This window comes from Bombina bombina, chromosome 3, assembly GCF_027579735.1.
Source record: "Bombina bombina isolate aBomBom1 chromosome 3, aBomBom1.pri, whole genome shotgun sequence".
In the NCBI taxonomy this organism is placed as follows: domain Eukaryota; kingdom Metazoa; phylum Chordata; class Amphibia; order Anura; family Bombinatoridae; genus Bombina; species Bombina bombina.
The window spans coordinates 552,539,367-552,566,228 of record NC_069501.1 but is presented as its reverse complement, the minus strand read 5'-3'; positions in this window follow the sequence as shown (position 1 = coordinate 552,566,228).

The following is a 26,862-nucleotide window of genomic DNA, read 5'->3' as shown; positions in this document are numbered from 1 at the left end:
AAAAAGATAAAATCAGAGCCCAGGAAAGGATATTGTGTACTGAAGAGTAGCTGGTCTGACATAAAAATCAAGAAGGCCAATGAGATAAATAAATATTTTGTTGTTGCTTTCAAATACAACAGAGTGAAGTGTTGTGCATCATACAAGAAAAATACTGTCTTCTGGTGTGGCAAAGGGAATATTAACTTAGTGAATGCATAAAATATACTTTTATCCTAGAAAAGAAAAAAAACCTGGTTACAAAGACAATGAGGTAAACCTTAAAGTGCCTGTCACTGGCTCAGTAAGACATTCAGCACAACGATCATTCACAAGGAATACAAGAAGAGAAGAGAGAGGATAACCTAAAGTTACAACTAGGACAGGTAAGTCCCACTCACTTGCGTATTAAGTCCTTGTCAAAAGCAGACCCTGAGCAACTCATAGCTGGCAATCTCAATATTGTAACAGATGTTTTGCAAAAAAACTCCAGTGAAAATAACCTTGCGAACTTTTGGACTGTCTAGATATACAGCAAAGACTGAACACAAAAGAACATAATTCTTTTCTGAGCAGACACACATTTATTCAATATATTTGTGTGAGTCCTTTTGTGGTTCATGTATACTCTGATGTAGAACTTCATATACTGAAGGATCTCCAGTCTTTGGGACACTCTTCTCTGCATTTAGATACAACTGGGTATATACGCACAACTAAAATAAACTGCATACAAGATTTTGTATTATGCCTTGTGTTTGCAAATTCACTCCCCTAGGAAGTATATTGTGCCAGTAGTGAAAATGCGAACATTAAATCAAAGCACACCAATACTGGTTAAATTGTCTATGCAGAGATTTCTTTAAAGTATGCAACCTGAGCAGGGGCTTAACTACAGGGACACCACTGCTACCGGGCCCATCCTTTAAGGGAGCCTGCAGCAGGGGCAGACTGGGCCGGGGGGCAAATGCCCCCTGGGCTACTACTAATATTAGAATGAGGGCCGGTGAAGGCTCAGAGGATGCAGCTTAGTACATATCATGGAATGGATCATGGGCCAGAGGCTCTGAATGGGATTGTATAAAGTCACTCACATGCTTCTCAGAGTCTGTGTGAGCTGCATGCTATGCCTCTGCTTCCCTATACCAGTGTTACCAGTAGCTGGAGGAACCTCGGCAAGTCAGTGGGGGTGGGGCCTGCTGTATCGCTACAGACCAGGAAGTAGCTGCAGCATTCAGACTCACTGTCCTGCCTTGATTCCCTCTCCCTGGATGTGCAAACAGTATAGCTACATTCTGTCAGACTGTAGAGATCATTCCTTATCCTCAGGTTTTATTGGGGGGGCTCCATATAACTGTATGGGGGGCATCAAGGTTCTACTATATAATTTGGAAATACTGTGTCAGTGGGTGGAGAGCACAGCTGTTTAGCTTGCTATTGGGGTTACCTTTGAGCACTGCCTATTTGCTATGCTGCCCTTAAGTAATGACCTGCTAAATACCTGGAACTCCAGGCTAAACTCATAGGCCTAATACTTTGTGCTATATGTGTCATGGACAGACGAAACTAAACTAATGTGTACTCCCTTTCTGATAAAGATTCCTGCTTACTGCAAAACACAATTTACTCAACCATTTTACATTTAATGGCAAACCCTTCTTACAAATGAAAGGTACAGCTATGGGTGTAAGATTTGCCCCAGCTATTCCAATCTTTTTATGGGAAAATGTGAAGAAGAAATGATCTATAATGGACCATGGGGGGCAAATCTGGTGCTTTATAAAAGATTCATTGATGATATGTTTATTATTTGGAACCACGATGTGGAGTTTTTAGCAATGTTCTTTGAAGATCTAAATATCAATAAGGAAGGTTTGTCCCTAACATATGAGACTAGCAAAACACAAATAGCATTTCTGGATATTAAAATAGATATTAGAGATGAAGAAATAAAAAACAAAAAGATAATTTAAAAAAGTGGATGCAAATAATTATGTTTATTCCAAGAGTTGCCATTTAGGAATATGGAAAAGAGATATCCGTTAAGGTCTATTTTTAAGAGTGAGGAGGAACTGTCCAGATATCCACTCCTTGGAAGAACAATCTGTAATTATAGGCAAATATTGGCATATCTTTAAAAAAGATCATTTGATAAGTGATTTCTTTAAAGAGAACCCATATATAATATATCGAAAAAGCATGTCATTTTAAACATTTATTAGCACCAAGTTATTTTAAACCAGTAGGTAAAATAAAAGGCAAGTGCAAGTTTAGCTCAAAAACAGATGATATAAGAGTAACCAATACAGTTATAGCATAAATTATCAAAATAGGATGCACTGATAGAAATGTGATCTATCTAATTCAGTGTTTATGCCATAAACGACCCAACCTTTTAGAGATAGAATAAGGTAACATTGATATAATATTATACATGTAATGAGAATCATTTGCTATCAAGGCATTTTAAAGAAATACATGCTGAGAACCCTAGGGTATTAACATTTTGGGCAATACATAAATTCATAAAAGATGACGGAGGAGGAATTAAAGAAAGAAAATTATTACATAAGGAATCACAGTTGATATTTTATTTTAGGACTCTGAATCCCAATGGTTTAATTGCTGGAATAGAGTTGAATCATATTTTCTAAATAGTAATTAGTGTTCTAGTAATGTGGTAAATCGATTAGAATACTGGTATTATGAATGTGTTCAGTTTATAGTAATAAATTATCTAAAGGTAAACCAAATTATCACAGTTAATGTTAGAACCTCCGTTTCAATAAAGGAAATGACATCATAGAATGAATATATTTAAGGAGACAAGATAAGTGTATAATCTATCTTGATAAAAGCTGCAGTTCAGTCACAACGTGTAGACAGAAGGAACACATTCTTGTTGTCCTGTGGGGGACAAATAACTGTGGCATTGGAATTATATAATACCGTTTTGATCAAAGTAGATGTAGCAGTGATGGAATATTTACTGTGAACATTTAGTGGGAAACTAGGAGGTACAAAGAATCAGAAGAAAATTGTTCTGTGACAAAATCTTCTACGAGACGGAAATGCGGACAACACAGGATTGACACTCTTCTGTGGAAGTATCAGCTAGTTTCAAGTGGAACTGCATCGTTTCAAATTGAATCAAACTGCTATACAAAGTAACAATAATAACGTTTATGTTTCACTGGACCGACTTACAAACGAGTCAATGAAGAGGCGGTGGAGAAAATACAGACGGAGATAAAACCTCTAAGAAGATTTGTATAGTCAGTTACGCTGTGGATCACGTGTCCCGAAACGCCAGGTGTGATCAAAGGAGCGTTAGATATCAAAACACCTTGAAGTCTGACACGGGACTGATCTTTTTATAAACACTATTACAATAATAATTTGCTAAACAATCGTTAGGACCTACAAATGATGTATTAAGGTACCTTTTATAATTTTTTTTATCCTCAAGAGAAGGATTTGTAGCAAACGTTTCACGTTAGTATTACCTATGATATTGAATTTTATTTTTACTGATTTTAAATTACTGAAGCGCTTCGGTAAATACTGTTTATTCATTATAATGTGGGAATATATAAAATTGTAATAAATTATATTACACTTCATTTTATATTAGTTGTTATTTCGAAATATTTTAACAACCTTTAGCACCTAGTCTGGGGCGCACCTCGCCTTCTTTGTAATATATTTGAACTATTGTTGATTTTTTAGAGAGTTTTATAAACTTTTTTGTGAGGGAGTATTAGGTGATTTTTCTAAAAATCTAAACTGTTAAACCAGAGCTCCACTACTTTATCTACATAGCTGAATAATAAATATAAACGATAGACATAAATATTACTGATAACAATTTCAGTAAAACATTACAACATCTTATCTTATATTTTGTTTGGCTTTGTTGGCCAAGGTGGATGTAGAGGCGGCTTTTCGGTTGCTTCCCGTTCGACCGCGTTGTCACCATTGAATTGGTTGTCAATTTGTAGGCGAGTTTTTTGTGGATCTTTGTTTACCTTTGGGGTGATTGATATTGTGTTCTTACTTTGAAAAGTTTAGCACGTTTATTGAATGGGTCATGAAGAAGCGGTCGGGTCTGTCGTCAGTGGTTTATTATCTCAACGACTTCCTGTTTGTGGGACCAGCGGGGTCCTTGGTTTGTCAGCGTTTGGTGGAAATGTTTGGGTTGGTGGCTGCAGATTTTGGAGTCCCAGTGGCTGGGGACCGGTGACTTCCCTCATATTTCTGGGAATTGAGGTGGACTCTGAGTTGATGGAGTGTTGGCTCCCATCGGATAAGGTAGAGGATCTGAGGGAATTCATTCAGATTGCGTTGGGGTCTGAAAAGATTAAGCTTAGGCAACTTCAATCGTTAATTGGGAAGCTGAATTTTGCATGCCGTATTATCCCTGTGGGAGGCTGTCTTTGGATACGGTGGGGTTACGGCCCCCCATCATCACATTCAGCTGACTAAAGAGTTGAAGGAGGACCTGAAGGTCTGGGCAGTGTTCTTAAGGGATTTTAACGTTCGGTTGTTGGTGCAAGAGGTCAGTTGGTCGAATGAAAAATTGTGTCTTTTTACGGATGCGGCGGGGGCTCATGGCTTTGGAGCTTACCTCAATGGGAAGTGGTGTGCAGAGGCTTAGCCAAGCAGTTGGGAAGCTGATGGTTTGACGAACAACCTGACTTTCTTGGAACGAGTAATAAGCGAGTGTGTTTCCATTCGGATAACATGGGCCTGGTTTAAGGAATCAACAACCTGACAGCCAATTCGCCTCCTGTAGTACGACTGCTACGGGTGTTTGTGTTGGAATGTCTAAGGCTCAATGTGGTTTTTCGGGCTGTACATGTACCGGGCAAAAGTAAGATTGCTGATGCTTTGTCCCATTTTCAGTGGGAGCGTTTCCGGCTGGAGGCTCCGGAAGCGGAGAGGAGGGTGTGGCTTGCCAGAAGGATTTGTGGCTGCTGGGTTTTCAGTAGTTTTGGGTCTGGTAAAAGCGGCCTTAGCTCAATCTACTTGGAGGGCGTACGCCCGTGTGTGGCATTTGTGAGACTCAGTAGCTGGTGGCCGTGAATGGTTGAAATCCAGTGAGATCTGCTTGGAAATTCTTTTTGGATGGATAAGGTTATGGGGTGTGGTTAGATTGTCTTTGGCTGAAGTATGGGGGAGGATGGCTGCTATGGCCTTTTTGTTTCAACTGGTGGGTTTACCCGACATGTCAAAGCATTTTGTGGTTAGGATGACTGTTAGGAGTTTGTGTAAGGGAAAGGTCAAGAAGGATGGGAGGCGACCAGTGTTTTTTTCGCTGTTAAAAAGGGTTGTTGGTTGATTATCGAAAGTATGTTGGTCAAAATATGAAGAGGTTTTGTTCAGGGCAGCGTTTGTCCTTGCACTTTTTGGAGCGTTGTATTGTGCAAGAAAGGCAGCTGTGGTAAATGAGAATGGGGTCCAGTTGGGGTTTTCACGGGAGGAGGTGTCTTTAAGATGGTTTGGGGTCAGGGGGATGAGGTGGGACCAGCTGGTGGGGATGGTTGTGAACTACGCCCGGCTTTTTCCCCCTCCTCAGATTCTGTTGGTTCACTTAGTGTCAGGTTTCCCCCTCTCTGGTTCTTTAAATTTAGCCACTCCCCTTCTGGGTATATCAATCTCCTCCTTCCAGCACACATTGCTGGTTTAACCTCCAGAAGTCCTGCAGTCAGTTGTAGCCTGTTCCCTGGCCTCTTTCCGATTGTGCTTACAGCCGCAGCTGCTCCTTCCGCTCTGGCCGTAGCTTGTGTGTGAGAAACGCTTACATCCTGAGATCATTTCAGATTCCTCTGCAAACAGCACAACGGACTCCCTCTGTGACACAATTGTGCTGTACAGGTCGTATGCCGTCTTGTGATGAACTGTTGCTATTGGTTCCTACTGTTTTAGGAGTAATCCGGTTCCCTTATATTGTTCATGCAACACAGCTGATATATTTTCATATCTAGTCGCACTTACACTGATTTGACTTGTACTATTCTGCCAGAGTAAGTGTTTCAGTCACTGTTTCAGTCTGTGCTCTAAGCTGCCTCTAGCTAAAATATGACAGTCTGATAACTGGTGCTGCAATCTGTAGCTGTTATCTAGACTGCCACACAACCTATATTTAATCACTGTGACATAAGTGCATAAAGGTTTTTTGCCATATCATAATCAGGATTTTCTTGACACTTAGCTAGAAATCAATCCTTGACACTTAGTGGAAATGATTTAGGCTTTATGTCGCAAAAGTGTTTGGTAGACAAGATAAAATGGGACCTGAACAGGTTGAGGGTCTTGTTTCCAGGGCTGGTGGTTGTGTGGTCGGATATTAAATGCAGACTGTCATGGAGGTCCACGTGGGATGGGACAAAATTGGAGAATTCTAGGCGGAAGATAAATAGGATGGTTAGTAGTCATGTTAGGAAACTGTGGGGGGGGGGGGCTGGCGTTGAGACATGTTGAGTTTGAAGGTGAATCGAGAAAGTGTTTTTTCCTGAAGAATAAGGTCCATCTGAATGAGGTTGGGTTACACCTGTTTAATTTTACAATCAAAGAAGGGATTGAAGAGGCTGTGGCTTAGGTGGGTGGTGCTCGTCGGTAGGCGGGGTGCTTGCCCTGGGTGTTTTGGCTTAGGCCATTGTGTGGGGCTTTTGGTACCTCTTGTTGGGGTTGAATGGAGAGGTGGTTATCATGGGGAGGTGTGCCTTATGGATCAGGCACAGCAGAAGGTGGTTTACAGGGCAAGCTCTTATGGGTTTGGTTTACAAAGTTTATATGTTTGTGTTAATTTAATAAATATGCTGCAGCCTTTTATATCCCATACTGGTATTTGTGACCATGGGGGGCAAATCTGGTGCTTTATAAAAGATGCATTGATGATATGTTTATTATTTGGAAAGGAAATGTGGATTTATTAGAAATGTTCTTTGAAGATCTAAATATCAATAAGGAAGTTTTGTCCTTTACATATGAGACTAGCAAAACACAAATAGCATTTCTGGATATTGAAATAGATATTAGAGTTGAAGAAATAAAAAGGAAAACATATTTTAAAAAGTGGACGCAAATAATTATGTTCACTCCAAGAGTTAATTATAGGCAAACATTGGCATATACTTAAAAAAGATCCTTTGATAAGTGATTTCCTTGAAGAGAAACCAGATATAGTATATTGATGTGTTGTTGTAGAACAGTAACTGCTCTTTGTACATAATAATCATGTGCACAAGTCTAAATGAACATTCATCCAGAACAGTATTCCATTCATCTTTAAACTTAAGGTCTTCAACTTCAAATGTTGTGTATTCTGAGTCCTCTTGGGATCATTTTAAGGTTCCTTTTCCAATTTGATTTTATTGGCCTTAAGCATGAGTTATTCTATTATCAGGAAAATGTCAGTTAAACTCAGATTGGAATCATCTGTAGTGAAGATATTGGTAAAGTCAATTGTGTGTACATCAAAACGCTGTGGATCTTGCAATGAAAAAAGTGGCAGCGGTTTATTGTGAGCCATACTAGCTCCGTTATCAGTGAGCTCCATTACCTCCATATAAAGTCTGAAGGATATATATATATATATATATATATATATATATATAATAAAATAAGGATATTTAATGGAAGTTAATTGCTAGAAAGCAACAGAATTCAAATTTTTTTGTTATACACTGGCCCTCTTGCACTCAGAAACATTCTTTTACCACACTTTAAGAATATCTACCTAAATTACATGTTTCTTTAACAACACGCCACTGTGATTATGCAACAAATCTCTTGTTTCATTTTCTTCAATCTGACTAGTGCATATATGGACAGGAATTCCTTACTCACAACTTCCATGGACTCCTCCACATCCCAGATGACGTTCTATCATTTGGCCCAGATGCAGCACATTTCAATTAAAAAATGTTCTGGCTGTTCTTAAATAACTTGTTCAAAAAAGGTGATAGGCCACTTCAAGAAATCATAAAGAGGCTTTCTGAAATGTAAAACTCAAAATTATATCTTCCAAATAGTCACAGTACATTTTTAAAAGCCATTAATTCCTCACTGCACATATAAGTTCCATTATTGAATGGTTCAGATATTGGTGAACAATATCAATGTTTGAAAGTAAGTGGTGTGAAAATAACTTCACAACCTAAACATTGCTGCAGATTAATTGATGGATCAGTTTTTATTGTTAAAAACATAGTCCGTTCATTAACTCATGGAATGTGCATTGTTGGACACAAATTAAAAAAGCATGAACATTTCTATACACAGGCTCTTTGCAACAGTACTGGATTAGAAATTTGTAGTTAGTGAGTTAGTTCCTGAAATTATTTTAAGAAAGGTTGTAGACATAAGTTAAAAGTTGGTGCTACTACACCTAGATGGGGACTCTGTTGTCTTCCCTCTCTTACATTTAGGAGTAGTCTTCTAGTTATATAAACTAACAATGCATTAAAATTGTGGAACTCATTACCAAAGGAGGTAGTAAATGTGAATACCTTAGATACATTTAAAAATTGTTTGGATACATTTCTGGCAAGAAACAGAATTCATGGATATGATCGCTGGTGTTAAATGGGTCACTTTTTAATGGGATTAATTTAAGCTCAACTGGAGCTTTTCTGTAAGTATTTTAGATTTGTATAGGTAGAACACTATGTTACTATGTAAAAACTTTAAAAATAATTTTATAACGTCTATGTTAATTGGGAATATTTTATTGATGAGTTTTCTGTGCCACCTTCTCACTGCATATAAATAATTAGTATTTAATAAATAAAAATATATGTACAGTATATTTGTTTGGGTTTTATTTATTTTTTCTCCTTATTTAATTGTATTAAAGCTTCAGTTCAAGTGTACTTAATTTATCAGCATTATATAAGCAGTTGATATTTTCCTCTCATTTAGATTTAATTGAATTTTAAAATAAAAAAATACATTGTAATAGGTTGAAGTTCACAGCATATTATATTTAAAGTGCAAGCTTTTTTGACAGATAGTAAGACTAGAAGCTATTACTATTTTTTTGTACTTTTGTTATTCTATTAATATTTACAGCATGAGTTACAAGAGGTAGCCCAAAATTCAGCTAACTGCTAAAGAAAATATACGCTGAACAGAAACCAGCTATTTAAATTTATTCTGCAGGAAGGGAAGAACCTTTTGTCTGTTGCAAAATTTAGGGGATAGGGAACACGATCAAGGTTAGTTGTTATTAATAAAGTATTCATGTTTTAATAATTTCTTTTAAGTGGATGTAATTTTCTCCATTTCTTGGATTTAAAAATTGTATTTTTACAAATAAAGATAAGATCTGTTAAGATTTATTTTTGTTACAGGTGAAAATGACTGAAGCAAAGAAATTTGCCATAGTCAAATTTACAGAGGAAGATGATGCTCCAGATATTATCCCACTTTCATGGCTGGGGGGTGATTCATCTACATGTTACTACCCAGAGTCCAAAACCGACCAAACGAGGGAGCGCCTAATCAAGGATGCTGTAAGTCCACAGAACAAAACATAGAAGTGGACAAGCTGCAAAGTGCACATTATGCACTTGTATTGTAAATTGTGTAACGCTACTGATATTCAATTTATTCACACTCACGAATACTTTTATTTTAAAGTCAGTCCGCCTTCACTATTTTTTAATATGTTTTAGTTTGTTTGTGTTTTAGCTTCCTATGCTTTGGGAAGGAAGAACCTCAAAAGATCTGAGAAAACCTCAGACCTAGATACTGAGCCAGACAACAGTGAATAAAGGCTAAGGAGAACTAGTTTTTACCTCGCTGGAGAAGAGGCCGGAGATGAAGGGGTTAACACAGAAGAAGCAGAAAGACCTAGCAGTGAAACAGGGCATTCATCACTTTCTACACTACCACCTTTCCCTCAACTAGAGTACATTCATGAACCTGTTTCTGGATCTTCTCTTTTCTTCCCACTGCCATCTTCTCCTTCAACAGACATTTTCTCTGAGGCTCCAGCCATCTCTTCACCAGCAAACTTGAGTGTCTCAACTCCATGTTCTTCCCCTTACAATCAACCTACCACTCATGTTTTAACAGATATTTCTAATTCATTTGATACACCTTTTCTACAAGAGTCCCCAATTGCAGAACCTCTGCATGCCTCAAAAACTTCTTCACCCAGCACTTACTCTCAAATTTGTTTATCCTTCATGTCTTTTCGTCCTACTCTGTCTACTCTCCATTCTTCTGATCAAGCAAGCCTACACTATAGTTCTCAATATTCCGGTTAGTTTGTATAAAAGCTTTTTTAATCTTCATATGCAATGTACGTAACTTTTAAAGCTGTATTATATTGGACGTTGGAGCTAAGCGCTCTGTTTGCTTTGGAAGTGTGTGATTGCGTTTTTTTTTCTTTTTTTCAATATGAGTAACTTGTCTTTTAGAGCAAATAGGAGACTGTCTGTGGATCTTTAAAAATATATAGATGTTTTAACTGATATTAATGATGATCCTACAGATCTGCTAAAACAATAAGAAAAATTGCTTATACAGGACGCTAAAGATTGGCAAGATGATATCTTATGTAATACATGTTCCATGAATCTTATTACATTACTTATTAAATATAGGGAAAATAGATTAGAAAAAATTCAGGGTGAAATTAATGAGATTGAAAACAAAATTAAGGATATCACTTTGGATGGAGACCACAAAAAATTATATGATGATATTATTAAGAATGTAGAAAATCTTACTAAGGAATTGATAACAGTGAAAGCACACAAATTAAAACATGATCAATTTGATTATAAAAATGAGCAAAAGTTTAATTGGAAATCTAATAATTATGTTAAGAATTTAAAGAGAAATGAACCACCTAAAAAAAAAACAGTAATTATAAAAATTATGGTCAGAGTGAGAAATTAAATGATACCCTAAAGAAAGATATGAGACAGACTGATAAAAATCATTCAGAGAGCAATAATAAAAATTCTAATACTAACACGCCAATCAATTTGAGGTATTGAGACATATGGATGATCGATATAGGGTGAGAGAAGGTGCAAAACCTAAAAATTATAGTAACCAACAAAAAACATATAACCCCTCTAATAGCTAAAACTCCCACAAATTAACCTCTCAGGGTTTTTTTATCCAATCACCAAAACCAATGACCAGGTGGAAACCACATTACAATCAGAGAGATCACAGGGACCACAACATGAGATGGAATGGGAACCAGAACAGAAAGATGGAGTGGGGGACATTAGACAGACAAAACAGAAAAAGAAGATTAAGTCAAAACGAGGATGTAGAGCTGGTAGGAGAAAACAATTACAAAAATGCAAGATGGAATTAGAAAAGGGCAATTACGCTGGTATTTATAATTTATCCTCACATACTTTGGATGCGGGTAGCGCGTCATTACTTAGTAAGGGATTATCATTTGCACCAAAGAAAGAAATTAACAAATTTCAATTATTCATCGACTTCCAAATATTTATTAGAAGTGTAACACTTAAGAGATTTTTTTTAGGGCAGGTAAATCAGAGTAAAACAAAATACAAAAGTGTCTTAACACATGATGATATAAGCACACTGGAAATAATGAATAGTTTAACTGATGTAGGTAAGACCCCTCCACAAGAATATCTTTGTATATACAGTAAAAAAAAATCAACTTTCAACCCTGTTAATTCTCATGGTGAATACATCAAAACATGTACACATATGGTGGAGAAAGAATTCAATGAGTTGTGTATAGACAATAAATTTAAAGATAATCTAACAAGGGTAGAAATAACTGCACTTAACCAACTTATGCAGAACAGTAATATCTCCATCCGTCCTGCAGATAAGGGTGGAGGTATAGTTCTGCAGTAAAAGGGAGGTCTATGTGGCAGAGGCATTGGGACTTCTAAGTGATGATCAAACTTATATTAAATTTAAAACCAATCCTACAAAAAAGTTTCTATCTGAACTGGGGATATTATTGAAGGATGGTCTATCAGACAAAATCATCAGTTTGGATGAATATAGGTTTTTGTACAATAAACATCCAAAATTGGCAATTATGTACCATCTGCCAAAAATTCACAAGAATTTAGATAACCCGCCCGGTAGACTGATTGTGTCAGGGATAGATTCCCTGACAGCTAACTTGCCTAGTTTTATTGATCATTTTTTAAATCTCCTAGCGACTGAATTAAAAGCCTATTTGAGAGATAGTATTCATCTTATACAGGAGTTAGATAAATTTGAGTGGAAAGATGGTATGTGTTTTATTACATGTAACGTTACGTCCTTGTATACTATCACTCCACACAAATCAGGGATTGATTCTTGTGCTATATGGGAGTTTCTCATGAGAAACAAATTGAATTCTTGAAATCATGCATTAAGTTTGTTTTAGAACACAATTTTTTCACATTTAAAAAGGACTTGTGGAACTGCGATAGGGACTAAGTTTGCCCCATTGTATGCAAATTTATTTATGGGATTTTATGAGGAATTATTTATATGGGCTGATAATCCTTTTACCCCTTATTTAAAATGTTATAGGCGTTTTATCGACAATGTGTTTATTATTTGGGATAACTCAGTAGAAGAAGCAAATAATGTTATTTGCTATTTGAATAATAATGATTTTAATGTTAAATTTGTAGGCTGTGTTGTCTTATTTAATTTAATTTTTAGATCTTAAAATATTTATTGAAAATGGCAAAATCCTCACTAGCAATTTTAGAAAAATGTGGATAGTAATGGGCTGGTGCATGCAGAAAGTAATCCTTATAGAAAGTGGATTCAAAATATTCGGAAAAGCCAATTCATGAGGCTTAGGAGAAATTGTTCTAAACACAGTGATTCTGAAAGCAAAACAGTTGTATTCAAGGATAAACTTATTAGCAGAAAATATGAGAGTGAAATAGATAAATAACTGTGTGAAGTCAGTGCCCTTGATTGAAATAACCTTCTAGTTAATAAGAAGGTTAGAGAACAGAAAATAGAAGGGAATATGAATAAAGATAATACATCAGTGAAGTTTATAACACAGTATGGAGTAGAAGTGTCTAAAATTAGAAATGTTTTAAAGAAGTATTGGCCTATACTTAGAGGTGATACCCTTTTGGATGGATTATCCGAACATTGTGTTTAGGAAAAAGTGATAATTTGAGAAAGGTGACACAGAACAAAAGAATGGCAATTTTTTAAAACTACAAGGAACCTATAAATGTCATAAAAGTAGATGCCCAATGTACAATTATGTAGATCCAAATAGAACCTTTTTCACATCTAAAACCACAGGTGAGATTTTTTCAAATTAGACAATTACATGTAAAAGTACCTATGTGGTCTATTACAACAGAGTGGGTGTGGCCTGCAATATGTGGGCCGTACCAAGCATATACTGAACATGTTGCGAATATTAAGAGCTCTTTTCAGAAACATAGTGTATCCAGACATTTTTGCACTAAACACAACTGTGATCCAAAAACACTCACAATAAAAAGGTATTGAGATGGTATCTTTAAACACAAGAGATGGTGATAGATTGCTAGCATTGAGAAAGCGTGAGACATTTAGGATCCATAGATTGGCGACATTTGAACCAAATGGCTTAAATGTGGATATTGATATAGCTGTTTTTGTATGAGGGATGTCGTTTACATAAGTTTTTTTTAAATAATATAAATATTTTTTTATTTTTTTTTTAAACTCTGGTTTATCTATTTTAAAGGAATATTTAGGATCCTATTAATTGAAAATAGTAACTAAATGTATTATGTGTAGTGAGGATGGAATATTATATTGTCAATTTATATTGTATGTTTTTTATGTAGAATATAAGGAAGTGAATTTATATTTATTTTTATATTTTATTATGCATAGAGCTTATTTATTTTTTCATGATTAATTACCATGCTGTCGATTTATTATCTGTGTTTAAATATTTTAATATTTTTCCCATGATGTATGAATTATATGTAAATTATTGGTAACATTATGTTAATGTTAAAATGTTTTATATACGCTGCTATTCAAGATAACCTATTAGGGATGACGGGGTGTAGTTACAGATTTGAACCAATAGATGGCAGTTGAGATGTTTAAATGGTAGCATGCACTTGTACACACACATCCCCTTGAGAAAGCGTCCAGTAGCGGCCGAGAAACGCGTTGTCAGGAGTGTGTGTGGAATCCTCAGCAGTGACAGAAGAGGGCTGTTTGTTGAGCTTTGTTTTACTGGGTGGTGATGTCACACGCTGGCTTGTAACAGCAAACAGCTGACAGACTGCCTTAGAGTGGACTCTTCACTGCAGCTTTTGTGTGGAGTATTACGGGCTTGATTTTGTCTAACCTTTGTGAGTAGATCAGTGTATTTAATAAACTTTATCGTGTTTGACATATTGCACTATTGTGGGGTCTCTCTGTGTTTGCACTTGGGGGTGAACCTTGTGCTATACAATTGTTATATAGATGACGTGTTTATGATTTGGAAGGGAAACAAACTGTTAGAGATTTTTTTAGAGGATCTTAATAATGATTTAGGTCTATCATTCACCCATGAGTATAGTAATCAACTTATTCAATTGGAAATAAAAGAACAAAATATTACAAGAAAAACTTTCTTCAAAATAAGAGACTCCAACAATTACACTTTAACAGCTGCCATCTCAATAGATGGAAATCAAACATTCCAAAAAGTCAGTTTCTAAGTATTAGAAAGAATTGCTCAGATTTAACAACATATGAAGAACAATCAGAAACTTTAATTGAATTTTTAGGGATAAAGGGTATAACATGAATATTGTTCTTAAAACAAAAAATATGGTTAAGGACAATAATAGAGATTATTTATACCAATAAAAAGAATAACAGATTTCATCACAGGATATAGTACACAAAATAAAAAAAATCATTAGAAAACATTGGCACTACAATAAAAAGACCCACTTCTAGGAGAAAGAGTTAAAAATACACCAGATATTTTCAAAAAAGCAAAACATTTGAAAAACTACTTAGCCCCCAGCGAATTCAGAAATAAACACAAAGTTGAAGGGGACCTTAATGGTGAGAAAATCAAAGGCTTTTTTCCCTGCAATAGATGTAAATCATGCAAATATAGTAGTAAAACGAAGGTCGTATTCTCAACAGATAAAAAGAAAAGTTTTAAGCTAAACATAATAGTAAGATGTACAGATCATAATGTAATATATATGATACAGTGTTCATGTGACCTAATTTACATAGGTTAAAGGAGAGGATAAGATAACATATATGGCACATAGAAAACCAAAAAACAAATACTGTTCTTTATCAACATATGAACAATTTCAAATATTGGGGAATACAAAAAATCAATATGAACAAAAGAGGGGGAAATATTGAAAAATGTCTATTGAGGAGAGAAGCAGAAATTATATACAATTTCAATACCCTACATCCCCATGGCCTAAATATTGAATTCTATTTTCTAAATAAATTAAATTGCATTCTTCTGCAAAATATTATACTCAGTATAATTATTTTTCATGTAAAGATTATAAACTGTTCAATAAAAACATTTGTTTAAATTATTTTTAAACTTTGTGAATACTCTAATTGAATCATGGATAAACTGATATAAACATTTTTAAGGACACAAAGTAAACAAACATTGGCTTGTTAATGTTTATATAAGAGTGAAAAAATCATATAGATACGAGAATGATCTTATAGAATCACATATAAACATTTGCCAGTTGTTTTTCCTTTAATTAGCATTACTTAATCACACATTTTAAAACTCTGAATTCATTTTGGATCAATTCAAATAATATGTACTGCTTATGTTGAACCGTTTGTACTGTACATATATTTTTTCTGTACCTTTTTTCTATATATTTTTCTTGTTTCTGCCAATTTTTTTCTGTATTTTTTCTGCATTTTTTTCTGTATATAAAAATGACAAGGGAATCATCACAAGGGGTTAAGGAGAAATCATCAATTAAGACAACACACCTATAAGAAAAAAGCTTCATCAAAGGTGCAAGGAGCTTAAACAGACATTGGCTTAAACACGTCAATCACAAACAGGCTATTTATAGAGAGCCTTTGGAAACAGTAATCATCTTGATAAAGGCTGGTGACCCTGTTTGATCACATCAAATGCTAATGATACAATGGGCAGAACGGATGTACAGACCACTTTGTGTTATATAACGAGTAGTCTAATACATGTAAACGCTGAGGCGCTCACAAAGTATTAAATATTGCCTAACATTCGCAGTTGTAACATTCACAGTTGCAACTATTTCATCCATTGAGGAATTTAATTTCCAGCATTGATTGCTTTAATTTGTCTCCACTGGAGTACTACCGGCCACTTCGGCTTTTTTAAATCACTAATAAGCGGAATGCTCTGGACTTGAGGTGTCCCCATTGGAGTGCATAGGTCATATGACCAAAGAAAAATCTAAAGGAGGTTATTCACCTGAGAATTCTTCCACAGCTAGCCAACACAATTGCGGCTGGATAAAGCACCTCTATACTAGCCATACACAGGCTTTTTTCTACCGATACTTTTATACTCACACATATTAGGAACATATCAGCATATCGTTCCCTAGTAAGAACTTTTATAATGGATATTTCACTTCTGTATTTATCATGAACTACATTTTTACCTTATTGTACAGGGAGTGCAGAATTATTAGGCAAGTTGTATTTTTGAGGATTAATTTTATTATTGAACAACAACCATGTTGTCAATGAACCCAAAAAACTCATTAATATCAAAGCTGAATATTTTTGGAAGTAGTTTTTAGTTTGTTTTTAGTTTTAGCTATTTTAGGGGGATATCTGTGTGTGCAGGTGACTATTACTGTGCATAATTATTAGGCAACTTAACAAAAAACAAATATATACCCATTTCAATTATTTATTTTTACCAGTGAAACCAATATAACATCTCAACATTCACAAATATACATTTCTGACATTCAAAAACAAAACAAAAACAAATCAGTGACCAATATAGCCACCTTTCTTTGCAAGGACACTCAAAAGCCTGCCATCCATGGATTCTGTCAGTGTTTTGATCTGTTCACCATCAACATTGCGTGCAGCAGCAACCACAGCCTCCCAGACACTGTTCAGAGAGGTGTACTGTTTTCCCTCCTTGTAAATCTCACATTTGATGATGGACCACAGGTTCTCAATGGGGTTCAGATCAGGTGAACAAGGAGGCCATGTCATTAGATTTTCTTCTTTTATACCCTTTCTTGCCAGCCACGCTGTGGAGTACTTGGACGCGTGTGATGGAGCATTGTCCTGCATGAAAATCATGTTTTTCTTGAAGGATGCAGACTTCTTCCTGTACCACTGCTTGAAGAAGGTGTCTTCCAGAAACTGGCAGTAGGACTGGGAGTTGAGCTTGACTCCATCCTCAACCCGAAAAGGCCCCACAAGCTCATCTTTGATGATACCAGCCCAAACCAGTACTCCACCTCCACCTTGCTGGCGTCTGAGTCGGACTGGAGCTCTCTGCCCTTTACCAATCCAGCCACGGGCCCATCAAGACTCACTCTCATATCTTCAGTCCATAAAACCTTAGAAAAATCAGTCTTGAGATATTTCTTGGCCCAGTCTTGATGTTTCAGCTTGTGTGTCTTGTTCAGTGGTGGTCGTCTTTCAGCCTTTCTTACCTTGGCCATGTCTCTGAGTATTGCACACCTTGTGCTTTTGGGCACTCCAGTGATGTTGCAGCTCTGAAATATGGCCAAACTGGTGGCAAGTGGCATCTTGGCAGCTGCACGCTTGACTTTTCTCAGTTCATGGGCAGTTATTTTGCGCCTTGCTTCTTGCGACCCTGTTGACTATTTTGAATGAAACGCTTGATTGTTCGATGATCACGCTTCAGAAGCTTTGCAATTTTAAGAGTGCTGCATCCCTCTGCAAGATATCTCACTATTTTTGACTTTTCTGAGCCTGTCAAGTCCTTCTTTTGACCCATTTTGCCAAAGGAAAGGAAGTTGCCTAATAATTATGCACACCTGATATAGGGTGTTGATGTCATTAGACCACACCCCTTCTCATTACAGAGATGCACATCACCTAATATGCTTAATTGGTAGTAGGCTTTCGAGCCTATACAGCTTGGAGTAAGACAACATGCATAAAGAGGATGATGTGGTCAAAATACTCATTTGCCTAATAATTCTGCACTCCCTGTATGAACCATACTTTATGTATTTAGATGCCGGCATCCTGCATTTGTTTTATACTATCATACAGTTTTTAGGAAAAATTGTCCATTAATAAATACCATTTATACCTTAGTATATCTATTTATCTGTGCACTCATCAGACAGGTCTATCTTGAGTGCTTATTCCCGCATTCTATACTATATTGATTCACTTCACATGTGGGGAGCAGTGTGTTTTTTGGGATTTGAGCTAAAGTCTGATTACTTAAAGAGAGCTCTCACATACCCTTTCTTTTTCGGGGTCCTCTTGTACAAGATATATATTTTTTATTAATAATTGATGAGTAAGTGTTTCACAGATATCCTTATGAAATGCTTGATAGACGTGTAAGCAGAATAGTTGTCCATTACCTTGGACAGGCCAAGAGAATCATCAGTGCCTCATGGAACTGTGAACAAATATCCCATGAGATCTCATGTAAATACAATGCCATCTGTGTTGTCAGAATCTCTGGAGCAAAAAGCCTTTGGTCCATGCAACGTTTACCAGCATAAAATAGTAACAACAGTAGCTTCAACCATAAAACTAATGCTGCCTAAAGATACACAATAAACAAAAAATAAGTATGAAAAATAGAATCAACCGTTATTATTTATATGCTGTGTATGAGCCTCACTATGCATTAGAAGGGTATTTCTGTCAATACACTCTAGTCCTTGATGCTACTGTAAGTCTGAAATTGTTAGTATATGTGAGGAGGTTACAATTCTGAAGCCAAATTCACTTCTGTCTTATAACACAACTTTTCAGCTTGGAGACTTCTATGTGGCACCTTTAATTTTCCAATATGCTTTCGTTAAATAGAACTCAGCAATTAATTTGGCCATACTGATTGATCCAAGATAAGAGTATAGCAAAGGTGCATGAGTTTTTTTTTGTTTTTTTTTTAAATATAAGAAAACGATTTCACAGTGATAGTCTTAGACAGAGAAGCAGCCACTGCACAAGCTATTCCTGTCTGCACACATGTGCTTTGCTGGAACCATATTATAAAAGATGTAGAATTCTGGGTCTTAGCACATAGAGGAGGGAAAGATGATTGGCAAGTATACATAAATAATATTCTACAGCTTCTGGATTGTGAAAGAAGAGTTCCTGAAATTGCTGCAGAAATTAAAAAGATAAACGAGTGATGGCTTCCTCAATTATTTTTAACAGAAGCTGAGAAATAAAATGTGCCAAAGTATGATTGCTGTTCTCATGAGACTATGTAGTGATAAGAAAACGAGCATGGATGAAATGGTTTTGGCTTTTTATTTCCTTCAAACATATTACCTAAAATAAAGTTTATGGGGATTGTGTGGCATTAGAAATTACCACCTGTTAGCAGAACAAAACACCAGAAAATTAAATCCTGATACTACACAGTTTTCAGTACACTGTCTTCCTGTAGATGACATTGTGCATTTCCTAAAGCAGGGAAAGATAAACACATACCATGTGCCAAAACATCAAGGAAAAGACCTTATATCAAAGACTATGGAAGGTCTAGTAGATCTAATAGTAAAGCAAAATCGAATACTATTAAAAGCATAGTCTGGCTGTTTGCTCATTAGAGTTTTACGTGAAAAGGAATATGTGGTGAAATTATTTCCAAAAGAAACACTTTCTTGGAACAGTTCCAGGACATGCTACCATATTATGGCAACATAGATTTCTGTAGGGAAAAGACTATATCAGTCAAAGGAGGGGTATTCTTTGAAAAAACTAAGGATAAGTAGACAAGAAGGAAAATCTGGAAGAAAATTTTGATTTCCTTCAGATGAATGATTTTATTACAATTGAAACAGGAGACAAATAAAAATAAAGCTGCTTGCAATGAAAGGCAATTATTATCATCTTTTACTTTTGAAGCAAAAAGCCCTCTGTTTTTCAAGTACCTCTCCAAAATCTATTCAAGCAAAGCTGAAGGAGAATAACTTGTTCCATAGGAATCTATGGCAGGCTATCCACGCATGAGAAATGCAAGCCATGCAAAAGGTCAACATCAATGCAAATAACAAAATTGTCTAGTTGACACTAGCATCAAGGGATTCCTAATTACTAGAAAAAGCCAAGAGAAGATTTAAAAACTGATGATGTGTGTGTGTCTTCATCCCATTCATTTTGCTGTCCATGGAATTACAGGGCTACTCAACAATTTTCACAAATATGGACGTTGTGGAGGACATATAAGCACTGTTATGATTGGATACATAGGAGACGATTTATCAAGGGCCGAATGGCCCCTGATGCCCCTGTTTCCGTGCGAGACTTCAGGCTCACCGGAAACAGCAGTTATGAAGCAGCGGTCTTAAAGGGACAGTCTACACCAGAATTGTCATTGTTTAATAAGATAGATAATCCCTTTATTACCCATTCCCTAGTTTTGCACAACCAACACAGTTATATAAATACATGTTTTACCTCTGTGATTACCTTGTATCTAAGCCTCTGCAAACTGCCCCTTTATTTCAGTTCTTTTGACAGGCATCCAATTTAGCCAATCAGAGCTGGCTCACTGGAACTCCACATGCATGAACACAGTGTTATCTATATGACACACATGAACTAACACCCTCTAGTGGTGAAAAATTGTCAAAATGCCCTGAGAGAAGATGCCTTCAAGGGCTTAGAAATTAGCATATGAACCTCCTAGGTTTAGCTTTCAAATAAGAATATCAAATGTACAAAGCAAAATCAGTGATAAAAGTAAATTGGAACATTTTTAAAATGACATTCGCTATCTGAATCATGCAAGTCTATTTTGGACAAGACAATCCCTTTAAGAAAGGGCTGAGGTCTGCAATCCGCCCAATCCTATCCGGTTGATTAACATCCCCTGCTAGCAGCCGATTGGCCGCAAATCTGCAGAGGCAGCATTGCATAAGCAGTTCACCAGAACTGTTTTTGCAATGTTAAATGGCAACAGCATATGCTGTCGGCATTTAGCGATGTCTGTCGAACATGATACGCTACAGTGTATCATGTCAGACAAACAATGATAAATCGGACACAGTGTATTTTTCAATTGTAAATTTACTAATAGTGTGTACTGTGCTTCTTGTATTGTGCTGTGTCTGCTGGATTAGGTGTAATATGCCTTTAAGGATGCCTGTCTATCTGCCTGAACTGCAGTAATCACTATACAGTATATATATCCTTAATATGCAGTTGGGGTGTATTCTGTTCTTGTGTGTTCTGTTTGTATACTGGAGTATGCATTATATTTTCTGAGTCTTTGTTCTGTGCTGTGTTTTGAGGCTTTTTGGAATTTTTATGCTTTAATATTCTAGGTACTCAGACATTTTCCATTTAACAATTTATATTTGTATGTCTCTTGGATTGAGTATGTTTACTTAAGATATTTCCCGACCCTGATAATTTGTATTTTGCATTTCTATCTCTTGTTTTCCTAGAAATATTCCCCTACACTGATAATTTGGTTTGTATTTTCACTCTTGACTTGACTGGGTTTTCCTTTCTATATTACTCTGAGTATTTGGATTAATATTGTATCTGTCTGAGTTGTTTTGACCCTCTATTTTGAATTGCATTTCTTTGGATTATGTGATTAACCTTAAAGGTAACTTGTTATGCATGCATGGTGTTTGAATACTGGTGCACGGCCCTCATAGCATGTGTGTGTGCTCCTGAAAAACAGTAACTATTAAACACATTATAGGTCTAATTTACCTGAGTTTTTAAAATGGCCTGACATTAAATTGTGATAAAGTTTATTTTAATTTTAATATGTTATAGGCTGAATGTTCTGTCAGACCTGGCACTGATGAGGGAGAGGGTGGAAGGGATGTTCCATTCTCAGTGGAGGAGCACACTGACCTTGCGAATAAGATAGAGCAGTGCTACGACCAGCTCTATGACAGCTAGAACCTCACCCCAAGCTTAAAGTGACCGCTTGGAGAGAAAAGCAGAGTCTGTATCTTCTGTGGGTGTGAGTTGCCGCTCAGCGACCCTCTGTAAGAAGTGCTACTCGTACCTGAAGATCAAGGTCAAGGCAAAGATGGCTCGAGAGGTGGTTGACCGTCGGAAAACCGGGGGTGGGTGGTCATCGACTCCTATGGCCTATTCCGTATTAAATTTAAGGCATGTTTTTATTATATGTTGGATTTAAACATTTTAGTTACTATGACATGTGCATTATTGTTTCTAGTAATGTAATATTTTGTTTGCAGAACAGCATTATCACTGTTACTAACCAAAACATTTCAACCAGTATGCATTTTTTTTTGTTTACTCTAAATTCATGGTTAGTTTTTAAAGAGGTAGGAAAGTAAAAAAAAAACTTGCATGATGCAGAAAGAAAACATGGTCTTAGAATTATAACTGATGTTCATATATGTGCATCTATTGGTGAAAATAATAAAAATGATTGTTTAAATGTATGAAGAAATGTTAGCTAGCATTCTATTTACCTATATCTCACAGATGATGTAAAGAGACAAACTACTATAGAAGTTGGCAGTTAGCTTTAAATACATTTAATATCCCTTTAGCACAAATATTAAATATGTGAACATGTCATTGAGTTATATGTACTAATTATTTTTTGTTTTTGTTTTGTTTCTTTGTACAGTGTCATTGGATGTGGGTGAAGTCCCCTCGGTATCTCAGACCACCTCTGGTACTGAGAGTGTAGCTGCTCCAGAGGCTGCACCAGCGGATCCATTTGATGATCTGCCTGTCCCATCTCCATCTGGTGGTGTGTCCTCTTCCCCTTTGTTGTTCCAGGCTCCTCAGGTTCAGGCTGAGGACACCGTTTCTGATTTGGAGGAGGTTGAGGCGGAACCTGAGGAAGGAAGACCCGAAAAACCAGGGGATAAGGACTGCCAGCCACATCCTTATGGGGGACCATAAGTACTACGAGGATGTATCTGAGTTCTGCTTTAAACGCATATAGCACGATGACCTTAACCATGAAAAGATGGAGTCCTTGAAAAAAAATTATACGGGAAATCAGACAGGACACACAGTCAATGGGCAAGTCATTACCACTGCTCGCTCACAACTAATTCAGGGGCAGTCACCGCTGTTCACAGTGTCAACACTGCAATTTGGCAGTGGCTCCTACGCCCCTTCCACCCTCTGAATCTAAGGCCTCAGAATATGAAACAGTGCAAGGTTAATCTCAAGTGGCAGAAGAGACTGAGACAAGGGAAGCAACAGCCTCATCTAAAAGAAAGAGAAGGGACAATGGTCATAGAAGCTCAAGAAAGAAATGCTTTTGAAAAACCTCACAATCTACACACTTTTGTTCATCTATTTTTTTTTTTTAAATCCAGTGCTTCATCATTGTGTTATAAAGTATTTTAGTTTAATGTTGAATTTTTCTACTACCTCCAGTATTATGCGTGTATATATTCTAAAGAACTAGCCTCTAAAGAGACTGCTGGCCCCTATCTCTCCACCTGAAAATCCTTTTAGATCACATATGCCTCCTATATGTTTATCACATACATAGGGGCCCCTGATGCCCCTGTTTCCTCGCGAACCTTCAGGCTCGCTGCAACCAGCAGTTATAAAGCAGCGGTCTTAAGACCGCTGGATCCTTAACTGGTTCGCTGCCTCTGATGCTGCGGACATCAATCCACCCGATCCTATACGATCGGGTTGATTGACACCTCCTGCTAGTGGCCGATTGACCGCAAATCTGCAGGGGGCGGCATTGCACAAGCAGTGTTCACCAGAAAGGGTGCAGTCTTCTTCAAAAGTTTTCTGTTATTGAATGATTATTATTGCTTTTCTATCTGGGAGGATATTTAACAGGAGCAGGTGATTTTATTGTTATTTAAGCCTGATAAAACTGCATTTGTTCAAGACTAGAAACGTTGCTTTTAAATAAATTTGTACACTGAGCTCCTGTGTGAATTCATGCTGTTTTTTGGTTCCTTTTGTGTACTTCCATTGTTCAGAATAAATGCGACTGTGACCAGAATTCAGTTAGCTGTTGTTTTTTAGAGTTTGGAAGTTGCTAAGCCTATTCTTGGGAACAACCACAAGATCAGAGAATCACTTTGATGCATTCAGAGACTCATTGTGCACTAGTGGACTTTGCAACTATTTGTTAATACTGTTCTGCTTGGATGTCAGGAGGCTTGATGCCTCTAGAAAAAAAGTTAATAGGACGATTTCAAGTTTTGTAGCACAGTTGGGGGGTTTTGGCATTCGCCATGTGGAGTTCGAAGGGGAGTCAGGGAGGTGTTTTTTCCTTAAGGATGATGTACATTTAAATAAATGTTGGCTTCACCTGTTTAATTTTAATTTGAAGGAGGGGGTACAAAAGGCCTTAGCCCGGGTGGGCGGTGCCCGACGGCAGGTCAGGCGGTGGCGGGTGCTGGCCTTATGAGGCAAGTTGGAGAAGAAGTGGTACCTCATCAGAAGATGAGGGAGAGTTTAAATATTGGGGGCGTGCCTGGCAGTAGCCAGTGGAAGGCACGTGTGGCTAGTTAGTAGGCGGCACCCTGGGTTATAACCGCAATGGTTAAGTAATTTGATGTTTGTTAACTACCTGTTTAAGTTAATAAATGTGGGCTGCGGCCTTTTCACCCCACTTCATTGTAGTTGTGTTATTTATTGGTATGAGTGAAGAGTGCCAAGTGTGTGAGTCAAACTACATTTGTTCAAGACGAGAAACATTGCTTTTAAATAATTTTGTACACTGAGCTCCTGTGTGAATTCATGCTGTTTTTTTTATCCTTTTGTGTACTTCCATTGTTCAGAATAAATGCCACTGTGACCAGAATTCAGTTAGCTGTTGTTTTTTAGAATTTGGAAGTTGCTAAGCCTATTCTTGGAAACAACCACAAGATCAGAGAATCACTTTGATGCATCCAGAGACTCATTGTGCACTGTTGGACTTTGCCACTATTTTTTAATACTGTTTTTACATTTATTATTATTCAATTGCTTTTTATATTTTTTATGCTATAATTTATATCTGCACATATATTGAATGGTATTTTATATTATTCCCCCTTATTATAGGTTTGTATATCTATTTTTCTTCTATTTTGATCTCAAAGAAGTGTAGTGGAGATGGTTTGGAGTCAGGTGCCTTCTTTGGGAAGAGGTATTCTTAATAGCTTTAGTTTATGCTGGGAGATTCCTTTTTCCAATTTATTGGTACACATAAGGGGAAATAACCTTTGTTTTATACCCCAGAAGGAGTTGGCATGCATTTGGCCAAGATTGTGTATTTGTTCCCAAAAATTAAAAAGTGTGTGGTCTTGTATCACCACACAGTTGTAGTGGTGCAAAACTTAGTAAGAATCTAGGTTAAATGCCAGCAGAAAGAATATAAATAATGTATTAGGGGCTATGGTAAGAAATCTAGGTGTGTCAGGTAAGAGAAATATTTAAAAGTTAAATTTGAGGTTAACTTTTTATATATTTCTTATTCATACAACCAACAACCAAGGTGTTTGTCTGTTTATGTTGGGGAGATAGGGGGTAAACATAAAAGAAGGGGTTGGATCGCTCAAGAAGGTTGTGAGTCGCGGGTGTGGAATGGATGAATGCATGGGTCGAGCTCACTTAAAAAAAAAATTGTAGGCAGAAGGTGGCTGAACAATTAAACAGCTCATAATTACAAGTAGCTGGAAGAGAGAACCAATTCAGAAAACAGATTAAAGAAAAATCCAATAGCTATATACCCAATGCAGCAAGAAATATTGAATATTCCACACAAAGGGGATCAGAGGAAGTTGATGCAAGACCTAACATTATATAAAAGAGTGTCATTCACTTTTGGGGCATTAGGTGGCAGCCTTAGGTGTATGGAGAGGAGGAACAGAGACAGTGCTGGCCAGGCTCAAGGGTGCATCAGAAAGCTTTAGGTGGTGCCTGAAATGTCCCTCCCCAATGAAGGTAGGCCAGAACAGCTTTGAAACAATTAGTATCCTCTCCGTGAGCAGAGTTAAACTCTGCTGCAGATCTGGTGGCACCGATTACCTCTTGTGGTTCTGGGAAGTTAGCATCTCAATTACCACCATTCTAGTTTACTTGACGGTTTATAGTTAAATTATTGTTTTATAAATAAAGGCGACCACCGATGGTCTTATTTATCCCAAATATGGCTATGTGTGAGTTATTAAAATGGAGGGTATACGTTAACTGAGGTATCTCTTCAACTGGTAGTGACGTCAATAAGCCTTTAATCCCTTGTGATAGTAAAAAAAAGCCCTTAATGGGCCTTTAGCATCCTAAGGGTTAAGGCTGGGAGGGATTGATATAGGAGAAAATGGAGAAGCTAGATGATGCAACAATATTGAAATTATAAGGCCTCTTCAATGGTGAAGCTGTATAGTTTGCAAACCCTGTCTCCCTGGATTGTTGGAAGGTGGCTTGAGTGTTCTGCCTCTCATAGCGGAGATAGGGTTAGTTGATCTTTCTAAGTCCATGGCTTTAAGTTTATAACCTGCTTTCATGAATAGCTGGTTTGAACGGCTTGGTGGTTATGAAGCTTCTTGGGTGGAGAGACAAGTTTACCCCCTTGCGGCGGGAGGTCACGGCTTTGGGCATATGGAAAGGAAGAACAAGGGGTAATGGCCACGCTGATGGGAGGAGAATGCTTAAAGGGACATTAAACCCCCCCAAAAATATTTCATGATTCAGTTAGAGAATACAATTTTAAACAACTTTCCAATT